This window comes from Perna viridis, chromosome 1 (genome assembly GCF_037379345.1).
Source record: "Perna viridis isolate PV_CMFRI_1.1 ecotype Kerala chromosome 1, ASM3737934v1, whole genome shotgun sequence".
NCBI classification, from domain to species: domain Eukaryota; kingdom Metazoa; phylum Mollusca; class Bivalvia; order Mytilida; family Mytilidae; genus Perna; species Perna viridis.
The window spans coordinates 34196328-34206959 of record NC_142445.1 but is presented as its reverse complement, the minus strand read 5'-3'; the positions used below and the strand labels follow the sequence as shown (position 1 = coordinate 34206959).

General features: G+C 33.9%; 1 pseudogene; it reads left to right on the top strand.

The window, feature by feature from the left end:
- Positions 1-5817: 5817 nt before the first annotated feature.
- On the top strand, positions 5818-10469 carry LOC148628473 (uncharacterized; annotated as a pseudogene).
- The last annotated feature ends 163 nt before the right edge of the window (positions 10470-10632 follow it).

The window sequence follows — 10632 nt, the reverse complement described above, 5'->3', positions numbered from 1 at the left end:
CTTTAACGTGCGAGGAACGTGGCATCTTTCCCAACACGGTGCACCACTATGGTTTGCGGTCAGGGTTTCCGTATTATAGCCTGACAACCCCAGCATGTAACATGCCAGGGGTACCCCATTCCACCACCTGGTGCACACAACCTAGTTGCTCTGTAGGAAGACCGCCGGAGGTTAGGATTCTGAACACTATTAAGTCGCCTTTTACGACAAGCTTAGCGCTGCTGCAGGCCTATTCTTTTGACACCCGGACCTGTACGGGGCTCTTCAAAGTGAAACATTTTTTTCAAAACCATCACAGCCCCCTCCCTCAATATGAAAATGGTCAGTGCTTTAATCTTGAACATTTATCACATATTGATAAACTGTGCGAAAAAAAAATAATCCTAAAACCGCGCATTCTATATTTATCTTTCATTATCATTGTGACGTTACGCACGCTATTGCGGCTGTGTTGAAAAAAAAAAACACACCTATCTAAACTATAAATGACTATTGAAAACAATCAAAACTGTAATTATGTGAAAGCTGTACACTGTTGGAATCAGGACAAATTATAATTTCTGAATATTTGTCGCACATGGTACTTCTAATTCTTTATACTCAATTAAACTTTCCAAAACCCCGTAAAAACGTCAAAATTCCGTATGTCAGGTGTAACACACTGTAGGTCCAAAAAAGCTGAAATAGTGAATTGCGCTGTTGCAGAGGGTACGGAATTCGCCAAATTTTGCACGGAAGAATAATTTCATATGTTCTTTTTGAGATAATTATCGCAAATGCGTTAATTTTAGGCAAAAAAACAAAACAAATATTCAATGCAAAAATGAAAGTGTTGGTAAATGGTCAGATTTCTAAAAGTGTTCAGTAATCAAATTTTATTACTAATGTAAGAACTTATTTACACAATATTCCTTTCCGATTAATGTTTCCTGAAAATGTACATACTTTCAGCAATTCTGTGTCGGCATCTGATGAAATTTTCAGTACAAACAAAAAAGTTACGTCTTTTTGAAAATGTCTATCGAAATTTCAGATGTCATTATTTTCTAGGTTCGTTGAGAAAAGATCATGCTCCAAAGCAATTTTATAATCAATTGGCAATTTCTTCTATGAAATAATGAAACTTTGTAATTGTACATAAACTTTGGAATACACATATTTTCATTTTTTAATTTAAACCGTTTAAAACGGAGAAAATTCGAACAAAACAAATGTCTAGCGATTTGTCTAACTTTCACTTTTTGAACGTTTGGAACGTATTCTGGTGATTGGGAAATGAGGAAATGAAACAGAAATAATTTCTGCTTTAGATTTTATTTAAACATATTTTATTGTCAAAGACAATTGGATTAGACACAAGTTGTACAACTTATCAATGCCTTCTCCTAATATAAACATTTGAATAATACATATTTATGACATTTACAATAAATAGTATTATTTACGAAGTTACTATAGAAACAAGCAAATATGTAGTGACCCATAAACATAGATGCATGCACTGGGGATTAAGCATGACAGGCATATCGAAAAATATTTACTCAAATGGAGTGTATTATGTTTAAATGAGTTATAAGTTGGATTTTTCAAGACACACATGCATCAGTGTTGCAGTGGAACATGATAAAAATAAACACAAGTTCACGATATACCTTACGAGCTGAATGTATCGACATTATATTATTCACGTGAAAACCGCTTAGTAGCTTCAATGAGCGTTTGAACATAACTAAAAATCAATGAGTTAAACTCATAACTCAAATTATCATCTCTAAAAAAGGAGGGAGTTGAGATAAATATTTGTTACTAGACCAGTCAAATTGTGAAAAAGCATGTTTTGCGTCTTCTGTCAAAGCTCCATAAGAGCAAAGAACAGCTTTTATCAAAAATAATATGTGCTCTAAATAAGTCGTTTTTCAAAGCACTACACTTATTTCTAATTTGTGCATGAGTCAAATTCATGAATCGTTTACCAATAAGGCAAAACGGTGGTAGCCTACTAATAGCATTATTATTACGATAATTATTTTAACTTTAAACGTAATTCAAATATATCAGAAGAAGGCGATTCTCGTAAGGAGAGATCAAAATTATTCCATAGGCTCAATGTAGCTGGTGAAAATTGATACAATGAAAGTCTAGTTGGAGGGACGCTATAATTGCGGTTATTGCGTAAGTTATACACTGATATCTCAGATACTAATGGGGGAAGTAATTCTGATAAATATACAGGACAAGGTCCATTAATCATATTATACAACAAAAGAAGTTTCTTTGTTCTCTTCTATCCTTTAATGTTTTCCAACCAGTCTCTCGATAAAGTGAATCTCTACTAGCATATGATGTTAAACCCGTAACTATTCTGGCTGCTTCAAGTTGGATTTTCTCAATTCTATCTGAATTCACTAATCCATAATTATCCCAAACTTCGCCAGAGTATTCTAGAACCGGTCACATGAATGTAAAGTAAATCCTCTCGAGGAATTCTCGATCCAGCTTAAATTTTAATTTACGTAATACATCGAGTTGCTTAGAAGCTCTCTCAATTCGAATATCTATATAATTTGTCCATTTGCGATCAGAGCTATATACCAAGCCAAGATGTTTATGTGATTCGACTGGTTGCATGATAGAATTATTAAATGTAAAAACAATATTAGTAGCTCTGTTGCAAGTACTAAATACCATAATGTCAGTTTTATGAGGATTTAGCTTTACCAGCCATTCACTAGACCGTATAGAAATATTTTCTAAGTCTATATTAGTCATATTGACAAGTATCGCCTCATCAATGACTACATGACCAATCGAAGTGTCACCTGCAAATAATCTACAAAGCCCAATCATACTATCAGATATATCATTGACATATACAAGAAAAAGAAGGGGACTTAATACAGATCCTTGTGGTACACCAGCATACAATGAGCCTATGGTTGATTTTCCATCCATGAGAACAACCCTTTGTCTTCTAGATTCTAAATAACTATAAAGCCACTTTAATAAATTACCCTTGATACCATATCGTTCTAATTTAAAAATCAATCCCTTAATCCACACACGGTCAAAAGCCTTGCTGACATCACAAAACGTAATGCAAGTTTTTTTTTTACCAGAATCTAAAGACAACAAATTTCATGACAAAGTTCAATCAATTGATGTACTGTAGAAAAACCAAGTAAGAATCCCGACTGAAATTTATAGACAAGATTATTGAAAAATAAATGGTTAAAATAGGTTTATAAACTATCTTTTCTAAGATTTTACTTGTCCAACTCAACAAAGCTACTGGACTATAATTTGATACCTTTGATTTGTCTCCCTTTTTATACGGGGCAATAACTTGTGCCAATTTCCAATATGATGGAAACGTATGAAATCTTAATGATTTGTTGAAGAGCATGCATAGGGATCTTGCTATTTCATTTTGTAACAGCAATAAGTATTCTGTTACTTAAAGGCTTTGTTAGGATTTAAATTTGATAGCACGTTAGTAACATCTTGTTCGAAAATTACAATATCAGAGATGACCTCTCTTCCCCTGTCATCAAATTCAGGGAGCTTTTTATCTCTGTTATCAATATCTGTAACAGAACATTATTGGTTCAATATATTACATTTATCTGAATTGTCAAAAAAAAAAAAAAAAAACAAGTTTTGAGTTATCGTTAGGATCGCGGAGAGGTGGTATATCGTTGCGCATTGTACTTTAATTGATTACTTGGTGTCTTATGTTTTAAATAATGTTTTCGTAATCAATCTCTAATTCTGATTGCACGTCTGAGGTTTGAGTTATGAACCAAACTTTATCGTTTTCTTTAATCATGACCTTTTGTGATGGTATACATTCAGTACATAGTTGCAAAAATGTGTTCGTAAATAACAGACGTGCTATATCTACATTAGGTTGCCTTTCAATTAAGTTAAACCAATCAGTATCAGCGACCTTTCTACTTAAGAGCTCATAATTTGCTCTTTTATAGTCCACACTTGCCTCATATGGGTCTTCTTACTGTCATACCCGGAATCAATAATAATGTAAGTGCCATCATGGTCATCTATTCGGCGATCAATCTGGACAGCATCGCAATCAATGACTGGTATGCTGTCTGTTGCTAAAATAGAGACTCAGTATTGCAGAAGAAGTTTGTAGGTTTAACAATAATATTTGAAAGGCCATTTGCTGTAATAATATCTCTTACACTCGGTAAATGAATCAAGAAATTTTTTATTAAAATCTCCAAGTACAATAACATTCGTGCACTTGTCAAGAGCTGCCTTAATTGACTGATCAAATAGACACCAAAAGTTTGGATCAGATTTTCTTTCTGATCTATAGACTATATTTATTGGAGTGACCATTCGTTTAGTTTTCAACTCAAACCACATCGATTCTTAATTAGGAAGTTCAAGGTCAACACGCCGTTGAAAGTTTAAGTGACTTAAAATATACAAGTAAACCACCCGCATAATTCCTATCGTTTCTAATCGGATTATCAAATCCGGGAAGAAGAATGTCATCTGAACTGACGGAAATATCTAAATGTGATTCAGTAAAGAAAACTATGTCATGCTCATCAACAAAATGAACAAAATAGATATGGAGTTACTATTCAAAGACTCATTACTGCTAAGACTATGACTGAGGGGACCAGGATTTTCATGTATATCACCTGACTATAATATAAAAAAACATAAGCATGAGCATCATAGACATTCACATGATACATAGAGGTTATGCTGACAATGTTCTTAGTATGTAGGTCTCAGTATCGTATTAATTTTCCCATAGACTTCTATAGTGAAGTGCATATTTTTAGGATTTTTAAAAAAATATGTAAATTGATTCAATAAAACTTTCACTTATGTAGCATTTCTAAGGACATGCGAAAAAATAATTTCCCGCAAAGCAAATACGGTGAGTCCACGAAGATCGGACAGAAAAGTAGTCTCGAACTATAAATAGCCATTTTCCCTACTTTCACTTTCGTTTTGCACTCACTAAACCAACCTTTTCAGTGGAACATTTTTATGATATTATGTCATATTTTCTTTTAAAAAAGTTCTTCATCTTACAGTGTGATGTTTGCTCTATTTTATAAGTCATTGTTCATATCTTTTGACAAAATATTAGTTTGTAGAGAGGCAAATAGAAAATGCACTATATTTTTATAGCATCCATGTTTTGACGTACACCTGCGCAGGGATATGCAATACGACACTGGTACCTGTAACCATAATCGCACAACTAAATTATACATTGAAAAATTAACATAGCGAAAACATTTTCTACATAATGGACGAGTCTTCATGTAGAAGATACCCATGAATCCAAGCTATCCATCATCTAACAAGGTTTGTGCGAGAATGAGATTCTCGCACATACTTAACGCATGAAAGGAAATAAATACGTAACAGCCAAATTAAAACGTGCAAACGGCTCGAGGGTATATTGCATAAATTGTAAAAGGATAAAGTGCAAAAACAAAAAATAGAGAAAAGAAAAAATGTTTCGAAATGGATGAGAAATCGAAAACCAAAACATCAACGTTAGTTTGTTGACAGTCTGGGGGATTAATTGTAACGGTTATTTAAGTTTAGAAGTCAAGGTAAATATAATTTCAGTCGTTTGAATATGTGAATTAGACTGAAATAAATTTCGTCTGAATTGTCAGTTCATATAGGGGCGTTATATGTTCTGCGCATGATCGGGAGTTTTTGGCGGTTAATTTCATTCCGCGCGACAGGGTCCTCTCGATTAGTCTAGTAAATTTTTGTTTCGTGTTTTTCGTCTTGCTTTCAGCATGGGCACTGAAGTTGATGATAGTATTTCACTAAGAACTGTGTTAAATGCCGTTAATCAACAGGCCAAAGATGTCGAAGCGATAATTGATGCAAAAGTCACTGAGAAAATTGCAGGAATTCTGGAAGAACTTCAAGGTGCAAACCAACTAGATAAGTCACAGGCCAAAAAGTCGAAAACTGACGCTACTTACAAATGGAAGTATGAAAGTAACAAGGTCCAATTTAATTTTAATACTGAGAACGTTGAAGAATTAGTTCAGTCTCTGTGGGCTATAGACAATGGGATAATTGATTATGCTCGTGATCTAATTTCCGCAACCATTGATAAAATAAAACACCACAACAAGCTCATAAAGATTGTTGACACTTCGGAAGGCGGGTGGGACACAGCAAAACAGTATTATGCAAACCCCATAGCTAGTGATTCCGATGATGAGGCCAAAATCATCCGCGCAGATAACAGGGCCGTTCGTAAGAAGAAGGCTAAAGCTAAGGAAAGGAGTTCTACTTCAAAACCTAGCGCCAGTAATCAGTCACTCCTAGGAAATGCACCTAGCTTTATTCAGCCGCCCTTTCGTGGGCCCCAGCAACCTTGGTTCTACAATGCCCCCGTTCAAGGATTTAACGCTGGTAAGATCCAAAAGGGACAGTGCTACTCCTGTGGTTCGTACACCCACTACAGATCGAGTTAACAATACGTCAACAGTAGTAAACCAGCCGTTGCACAGAACAAGTCACAGCAATCTTTTAAAAGATGAGTGTCTTATTAGTAGTAATGATTATGTTAATGACATTCAATTGATAAACAACTATTTTGAATATGATTTTTTTATGGTGGGGGTGGGGGGGGGCTGGGATTTCCTAATTTAATTTTTTTTTCAGACCAAAATAAAATTGGATTTTTTTTTACACTCTCAGCAAATATTTTTATTATTATTATTATTTTTTTTTGAGAAACTAATCTATTTTTTTTATTAATTTCCTGAAATGTATGTTTTTTTATCTCTGCAAGAGCAATATCCCAGCGTATGCTTATAGGAAAAATGCACATTATAAAGCACATGGTTCAAGGTGATATTTTATTACGATAATATAAAACAATTTTGTCTATAGCCTTGTCTTGGTTTTTGGTGAGCATAGTTTCTGTAGGCCAGTTCCTGCACTGTGGTACTCCCTTAGACCATCATAGAGATACCAAGATCCTTGAATTTTCATGTTGCAATTAAAATGTCCTCCATTTCCGTATGTTATCGCAAGCAAGGAATACCTGAAAAAATCATACGTAAATACATACTCAAACATCTTTTTGCATTATTTTTGTTTTGTTTCAGAGAATATCAGGTTTGAACAGTGACAACAAATGGTCCCTAGAGATATTTAGCGTCAATAGTAATAGTTCTATAATGAAAGAGTAATCAAGGGAACCAAGGTTATAGCAGTAATCAAAAGAATGTAATCCAGGGACAAAGACCCGACATGGAAAACAGACATACACAACAAAGAACATCAGGCGCGTAGCACTTAATTTTGCCAATTTTTTTTTAGATAACATATATCCAGGAGAGGCATAAATGATGCTCTAAAACGCTATCTCCGCGGAGCTTCGCCCCCCCCCCTGGACCCCCTACCAGGACTCCACCATAATATATGTATACATGAATGAGTATAAAATGATATTAATAAAACATAGGTAAAAGCTACGCGACAATCATCTTAGCTAAACTTAACTATTTAATATATATAATAAAGCTGAACATATAATTAAGAAGAAAAAATCACTGAAAGGTCTGGTGTTTCATTTAGAGAAAAGGGGATTGTAAGAAAAACACACAAAAAAAAAACAAGAACAAAGTAGAGAAGAGGAAAGCTCGGGCGGTTTTAAAATGTGGTAGACCAGAAAAACAAAACAAAGTTCAAACAGACAATATTTCCCGCTTCCTAGTAAAAAAAACCAACAGATAAAGAAAACGTTAAAAAAATGTTTATGTTCCGCCATTGTCTTGCATTGCTTGGAAGACTATGTTTTAGACATTTACAATATTTTCCTTCATTTCTAGTCAAAATCACATGTTGTGATCTACTTTTTTGTTTTTTTTCTTTGGAAATATTAAAGTGGTATGTTTTTCTTTCAGTTTTGTGTTTGGTATTTATTGGTTTTGTGTTCAGTTCATATCCAATCATTAAATCTATGGTACAATCATTTAGTATATTACAAAGGCTAGGTACAAAAAAAACAGAAAATAATCAAGAGATTACAAATCCAAGGTATAAAAAGAATGGAAATCGGGAATATGTCAAGGAGACAACCACTCAACCAGGAATGGAAAATCGACAGCCTAAGGCGACATATATATCTTCAATGAACGGTAGCCTGCAAATCAGATAAAACAACCAACATGCATATATACAAACGCATATAAAGCATACAAAAAAACTAAAATCAACAAAGAACTAAAAAACACGATTAACATGGACCCCTATAGAAAATAAACTAAATAAAAGTCAACACATGGTAAATTTAATAGCTATATTTAATGCACTGAACACACTTCTTCTCCATCATCTTCTTTTCCATTTTCTTCTTCATCTTCTTCTTTTTCATTTTCTTCTTCCTCCTCTTCTTTTTTTCATATTTTTCAATTTTTTTTTTTTTGAAAATCCTGAATTATTTTTTTTTTCAGCTCTTTTTAAAATAGTTTTATTTTTTTTATCAAAATTTGAATTAATATTTTTTTTGTAAATCGCAGCCCCCCCCCCCCCCCAACCATAAGAAAATGGTTCGTGCCTTATAGTTAAGGGCAGACTTAAAAATAACATTGATTTTTGGATAGATATTGGAGCACCACAGTCTATTATTGATACTGTTATCCTACATCAGCGTGCTTACCTACAATAAGTCAGCATTAAATCATGCGGAATTTGTCGATACAGCTATTTTAGATTTATTAGCTAGGGTTTAATCGAAGAAACTTGCTCCTTTTGTAGTGAACCCTTTAACTATGTCCGTTCAGTCTAACGGTGAAAAGCGATTGACCTTAGATTTAAGAGAGGTTAATAAACATTTATATAAACAGAGTGTAAAATTTGAAGACATGAGGACGACCAGGCAGTACATTAACAGTTAAGTATGACGTCCACTCTGCTTATCATCATGTAGATATTTTTCATCTCCATACTAAATATTTAGGATTTTCATGGCAATTTAATGGCATCAAAAAATTCTTCAAGTTTTTAGTATTGCCATTTGATTTGAGCACTGCTTGCTATATTTTTACTAAATTAACCAGACCACTCATTAAAAAGTGGCGTATTGAAGGAAAACAGGTCATTATGTATTTGGACGATGGATTAGGTGTACACGATGATGAGGAATCTTGTAAATCTATAGGTATGCAAGTGAAAAATGACTTAATTCATAGTGGGTTTGTTCCTAAAGCTGAAAAATCGCTGTGTACACCAACAAAAACACTTGTTTGGTTAGGTACACATTGACACTGATAGTGGATTTTTTAGTATTCCTGAAAATTGTATTCAGAAGATTATGAACACTATTACTGAAATAGACGATTTGTTAGCCAAAAGAGGCACAGTTTTTGTTAGGAAAGTAGCTTCATTTGTTGGCCAATTTATTTCTACCTCTTTGGTAGTTGGTAACATTGCATATTTAATGACAAAACATTTATCCATTGATATAAATAGTGCACCTTCATGGAATAGCTACATTCATTTATCTACTGATAGTATTGAACAGATAAACTTTTGGAGGCATAATATAAACATGGTAAATGTTAAACATTTTAAAACTGACGTTTCTTGCCAATCCATAGTATATAGTAATGCCAGTAACATTGGGTATGGAGGGTATTGTGTCGAGAACCCATACAGTATAGCTCATGGAATGTGGTCTGAATTTGAGTTTGGCAGTAGTTTTACTTGGAAGGAATTGACTGCAGTCAGAAATGTATTTTTGTCATTAATTCAATTTTTGTCTGGAAAAACTATAAAAGGTTTACAGATAATCAAAACATTGTCAGTAAGGGTAGTACCAAGTCAGTTTTGCAGAGATTAGCATTAGACATTTTTTACTATCTGTATTAAACATGGTGTGAACATTGACATGTTCTGGATCCCTAGAGGCGAGAATGAAAGGGCAGACTATTTAAGTCGAATAGTAGACCCCGATGATTGGGGCATTTCAGATTTAGTTTTTAATATTGTGGAGTCCCTCTGGGGTCCTCGTGAAATTGATTGGTTTGCATCTGATGACAATTTAAAATTGGCAGTGTTTTATTCCAGAATGTGTATTCAACTGGTGTTGACGCATTCACGGTTGACTGGCGAGGGATCAATGGTCTTTTTGTTCCTCCTATTTCAGTGATCCCATGCGTATTAGTTTATATGCGACAGTGTGGAGCTGTTGGATCTTTGATTTTACCTTACTGGCCCTCTGCCAGTTACTGACCAATGCTTTGTCCTTCTGGTGATGGTTTTATAACTGAGGTTAAATATTTTATAGGTCTTCCTACTAACAGGGATGCCTATATACCAGGTAGAAGTTTCCTACTAACAGGGATGTCTATATACCAGGTAGAAGTAAGAAAGCCAATTTCGGCAATGTTGATCAGACTTTTCGTATGTTAGCATTACGACTAGATTTTCGGTGAATTAGATCTCTCCGATCTAGTATTTTTGAAAGATCTCTCTTGATTTGTATTCTTTTCTTTTAAAATCTGAATTTGTTTGAATACAGATACATATGATAGTTTTATATTATTTGCAACATGTATTTGCATGTTTATATAATATATTTGTTATAGTTAACTATAC